Here is a 5996-nt window from a genome sequence, read left to right on the forward strand (position 1 = left end):
AAAATTGGAAGGAATAGCAGTGAAACACCCAGAAACTATATTGATTTAGCCATCAATCCCTCCTTTCTATGCCAAGCCCATTCCTCTCCTAGGCAGCAATGTTTGTTTTTGCTTTGTTTTGTTTCATCAAGATAGGAAGTAATGTATGAATTTGGTTTTTTGTTTTTGTTTTTGTTTTGTTTTGTTTTTCCAAAACTGGGAGACCACCAGGTTATTGAATCCCCATCCAATTCCATACTCAGACCAGCCTTCCCCTTTACACAATGAAAGCCCTAGTCTCCAAATAGTCCAAGGAAAGGAGAGGAGGAGAGAGGAGGAGAGAGGAGAAGAAAGGAGAGGAGAGGAGAGGAGAGGAGAGGAGAGGAGAGGAGAGGAGAGGAGAGGAGAGGAGAGGAGAGGAGAGGAGAGGAGAGGAGAGGAGAGGAGAGGAGAGGAGAGGAGAGGAGAGGAGAGGAGAGGAGAGGAGAGGAGAGGAGAGGAGAGGAGAGGAGAGGAGAGGAGAGGAGAGGAGAGGAGAGGAGAGGAGAGGAGAGGAGAGGAGAGGAGAGGAGAGGAGAGGAGAGGAAAGGAAAGGAAAGGAAAGGAGAGGAAAGGAAAGGAGAGGAAAGGAAAGGAAAGGAAAGGAAAGGAAAGGAAAGGAAAGGAAAGGAAAGGGAAAGGGAAAGGGAAAGGAAAACGAAAACTATTTGAAGCGTGTGAAGACCACTGAGGTTGAGGGGAGAGGAGCCTCTCTGTTCATTCTGAACGCTGTCACCTTCTTCTTGGGAATCGAGGGTTGGTCTGAAAAAATGACAGTTTTCCTTCGGCCCCCATCCCTTCTACCCCTAGTGAAGATGTAGTCGCTTCTGTCATCGAAGAGACAGCTTCCTGGGTAGGATTTAGGAGTTTTCTATTTATGAAGATTAACTACCCCAAACAGGTGACTGAGGGAAAAGAACTCTCGTTAGCCTGCCAACAGGTCCCTCAACTCTGACTTGCCCCAGGTACTTCCCAGGTGCTGATGTGGCCAGCCCAGGAAGGTGTTTTCTGACTTAGTTTCAGGTACTGTCTCCACATCGTTCGAATCCTCCACACCCGCTTTGAGACTTCAGTATGCACTTAAGACTAGATGCTAAAACCAGTACAAATATAAATGAGTACAGCACTTCGAGGAGTCATTTCTTTTTAGTTTATAAAAGCTACATCTCAAAACACTCCGCCTTTCAGATTTTTATTTTTTTCTAAAACACTCCCTTTTAGACAAAAAAATAAAAATCCCTTTTTAAATTACGTGTACACAAAGAAATGTCATTGAAATACCGGTATGAGTGTTCAGAGCGCTTGACTTAGGTCATAGAAGCACCGAATCAGATGCTCTAAATTACTTTTCTAAGATTAGTAAAAAAAATCCTCGAAGGTCTTATTTTTTAAAAGAGGAAATTCACATGCATTAATCAGTATATATTATATACATGTACATAATATATATTCCTAAACTCCAGCCTGGTTTCTTAAAAGGTTTTCGACCAGAAATGGGAAACTAATAATATTTTTAAGATTAAAATCCAGGAGGTTTTTTTTTGTTTGTTTGTTTTTTATGAAGCCGTCAGGACATTTTGAACGCTTTGTAAAATATTCTTAAATTGACAAATACCATAAAACGCAATCTAAAACACACAAAGAAAAGTAGACGTAAAGACTTTAAGACCTGTTTTTCTACAGAGTGAAGGAGGAGTTGTGGTCCTTATTTTTTTCCTTTATAGTTGAACCTCCTTAATCCCAAATAGACATTATCAGAACACATGCTACATTTAAGGAGATAATAAATTAAATGCGACGCCCGAGTTTGGTGTCTTAAGGCCAACTTGAAAACATCTCCGCTTTCAGAGAGTTAAATGTGTCTTTTTTACAACCAACTGCAACTTTTGCCTTCCTTTAGAAAGAACAACAAAAAGATTTCATGCATAACTTGATCAGAACAAAGAGACCTCACGCCAGTTTTCCTTTTGTAGGGTGACAACCGAGCGAGAGGAAGAACTTCATTTTAAGCCCACTTGAAATGTTAGTTCTGAAAATCCATTTTCAACAGATCGAATGTTGCCAAGAGGCTTCGGGCTCCGGTACAAGCACGTTCGCTTTTGGGAAACAAAGCTGGGGTTGAGATGGGAGTGTCACTCAGGAAAACTCCGAAGGAGCTCTTTTTAGGATCTGCTAACAAGTTGTGAGCAGATGTGTGTGTATGTGTCCTCGTGCGTATGTCTAATATATAACCTGTCTTTTTCTTCTCTGTCTTCACTGACTAGGAAACAAACTTAGCTGTCCTCCACCCACACCCCTGCCATCTTCAGCTTGGGAACCCATTCACCCTCGGGCTACAGGCTTGGCCCATCTCGAAGCCAGGGCCGCCTCTCAAAGGAGGAAAAACTGGAAACTAAGGAAACAAACTAGTAAAAAATACGAAAGGGTCTTGAGGACACAACCTGCCATAAACGAAGGTGAAGAGCAAGGCTTCCACGTCAGAAACCCAGAAAACCCAGGGACAATGCTGGCAAAGTTCTGTTTCCTTTGCATTGCTGAATAAAGGCATCCGCTCCCTCCACCAAACATTTTCTTTAAAAAGAGTTGGGGGGGGGGGGGGGGGGGAAGAGAGCACAATGCTATGGTTCCGAGAGACATAGACATAAGGAAAGCAGCAGCGAAGGGAGATGGGAAGGAGGGATGACTTTGTGAGTATCAGAGAAGAGTATTATCCCTGATGGAGGTTAAAACAATCCACACAGTTCCTTAGGAGAGGGTAAGCGTATGTGTGTCTACACATACGGGAGAGAGAAGCAGTCTGAGACTGACCACCTTTCTTTCCCAGACTAGATATAGGGGGTCTGCCCCGGGGAAGGATTTGGAGGTTCACTGAACATTCTCTTTTCAGAATTCTTTCTACCACTGCTGCTTCATCCCTAACTGGAGGCACTTCCTCTCTACTCCACCACCACCCCAATACCAATACCACTTCAGCCCTAACTCTTTGAATGGGGAAAAGTTTCAGAATGGAATGCAATCCAAAGTGTAGGGATTGGAGAAGATAAGGCAATCTTCAGTGCAACATCCAGTCAGTGTTGGTGTACCAAATACCAGATTTTCTTTTGCAGGGTGTCCATTGAGGAGGCAGAAGGGATGGAAAGAGACTTCTGAAACTTGTTAATCCAGCTCATTCACCCCATGTCCTTTGGTAGCAGAAAAGTTACAATTTTCTCTTTAACAAAGAAATTATTTATTGTATATGTATATTACCCTGTAGATCCAAACTTTCCAGTTTTAATAAAGCCAAAGAAAAAGGAGTAATACAGTGTACTATCTCCTCATCCCTTTCCCCCCCCCCAAAAGAAATATATTTTCCTCTCTCCGGTTAAAATTACAAAATTAATCATTAATTTCTGGGCTGAGATTGGCTTGCAGAACCGGGATTGGGAGGAGAGGTAGCGTTGCTTTTAGTCCTCTCCAACTTTCTCCCTCCACCCACTGTGTTCACCCAACCAAGACTCCTAAGAGTACAACTTCCGAAAAAAGGAAGATCATCGGAAGTGCCTGTGTCCCTCCTCCCTACAATCACCTACTGCCCACATACTTCAAAAATTATTGAGTCATGGTCTGCCAGCCTGGTAGACTCGATAGAATAGGAAAAGCTCAGTGCCTAAATGGAAACGTCTATTTCTCCTCTAGCTTAAGGATCTCCCCTTTTCCTTAAAATTCCCCTTCAATACCGAAGCTTCATTTGTTGTCAGATTCGTCTAAGTGCTGGAGGCCTTTCTGAAAAAAACCATTGCCATTCAATGACTGGAAAATTGCTCTCATTCCTTTAAAAAGGAAAAAAAAAAGGCAGAGGCAGCGGCAATAACAAACAACAGACAACAAAAACTTTCTCCTGTAAATCCTCGTCCGCAGAATTACAAAGGAAGGATATTGACTTACCCCCGAATGGCTGATATGTTTGCTAGGGGGGGAGACTATTTTTTTTTTTGAAGATTTCTGTTTGGTAGCTGCACAGACAGATGCAATTCATAGGCGAAGCTGATTGCCAGAAACGCTATAGATTAGCATGGGGTCTGCAGCACACAGATCCTGATCAATATCCCTACACTCACACGCCAGATGGTTTGGGAAAGGACAAAAATCAAATAGTTCAAATCAACCCACGATTATGTCTTTTTGTGCTTCTCAGCTCAACCTAGCTGGAGCAGAAACGTGTTCTGAGATAGGTCCTGCCAAAGGCAAAAATTGCAGGTATTTTCAGCTCAAATTGGGGGGCGAAGGGGGAGGGGGATGATCCAGGAGTTCCTAGCTCTGATTCGTATTTCTGTTGCTGAATAAAAACAAAGCCGGTAGGTCACCTAGTCTGCTCTGTTTTTACTTGTTAGTCTCTTTATTTTTCTTGAATAATTTATAGGCTTCTTGGTTTAATTAAACGTTCTTCTCTAGATGCCTCTTGGAGCTAGAAAATATGTCAGGGTATAGGTGTAAAAAGCTCAGACTGAGGTTTTAGATCACTTCCTTCCTACGTGGGCTCAATTCTTCCATTTGAAAAACAGAGGGGGGAAATCGCATTTTGGGTTAATGTCCTTTTATTATATATGCTCACTATCTTCTTTTGACTCATTTTATTGTCCGATGGAAGATAGAGTCCAACCTTCAGCAGCAACATGCTAAGCGCTGCATTTCCCAGCTCTTCATCCTACTGCTTTTCTCAGCTGCTTAGTCAAATCCTAACGTTGAACGAAATACATTGTTCACATGCTACCTTTCTGTGTAGTTCATCAATGAATCAAACGCTCTCCAAGGGGGAGAGGAAGAAAAGAAGGTATTTACTCCAATTAAAAGGACCCAATTCTGGGATCCCAGAACTTTACTTCTAAAGAACACTATCTGAGGTACTAATGCTCAGAATAGTAAGCACTACCCCCATTTATTGAACCTTATTAAAAATAAATATTAATAGCCATCAGAACCTTTTTAAATTGTATTATTCAGAGGGCTGTTAGGATTGGCAGTCAAACAGCCCAAAAGAGAAATGAGAGAGAGAGAGAGAGAGAGAGAGAGAGAGAGAGAGAGAGAGAGAGAGAGAGAGAGAGAGAGAGAGAGGGAGGGAGGGAGAGAGAGAATAGGACAGAAAGAGTAATTCAAATTATTTCATTAAAAAATTAAGACACCAAGTATGCCATCATATTAATTTTACATTTAAATGTGGCTTAGGGGTTGCAAAACAAAACACTGAGCCACCAAGAAAAATACAATACGAAAATTGTTTTATTGTAGTCCAAAGAAATTATACACAAAGAAACCAATACGTTTCCATGATTTCCCTGAGATCTCCAATATTGATCGCAGAAAGGGGAGGGGGATGAGGGAGTGGGGCGGGATCAGGGAAGGAAGGAGAGAGGGATGAAGAGAGGAGGAGAAAGGAGAAGGGAAGGAGAAGAAGGAGGGAGAGAGGGAGATGGAGAGGGGAGAGAGAGAGAGAGAGAGAGAGAGAGAAGGAGAGAGAGAGAGAGAGAGAGAGAGAGAGAGAGAGAGAGAGAGAGAGAGAGAATGCAACTCACCTTTAAACTCTAGCACACAGCACGTGACTACTCCCAGGCATACGGAACTAGGAGTTCACAAGGGCAGACATCTCGATTTCAAGGGGAATTAGTTTATGATGTATGGTTATTTTAAATATGATATACATACATGCATACATATGAAAAGAGAGTGTTTGTATGTGTTTGAAATTCTGTATGAAGGCAGGGCCTCCTGCCTTTGGTGTTTTTAAAGACTTGGGATTCAAAAATTCAGAATTCAGCATGGATAGTTAGCAGCAAAAATTGAAAACAGCTTTAAAATAGTCACATACCAGCATTCAGTCACCGTAGCTTAGTTTTTATTATTAACAATAACAGGAACAATGAACATCTCCGTATCAGAGGATGGTTGTAGTTCCTTCAACTTTTGATATTTAACATGTTTTCTCAAACATGAGCCAGTTA

Source organism: Monodelphis domestica, chromosome 3, assembly GCF_027887165.1.
Source record: "Monodelphis domestica isolate mMonDom1 chromosome 3, mMonDom1.pri, whole genome shotgun sequence".
NCBI lineage: Eukaryota > Metazoa > Chordata > Mammalia > Didelphimorphia > Didelphidae > Monodelphis > Monodelphis domestica.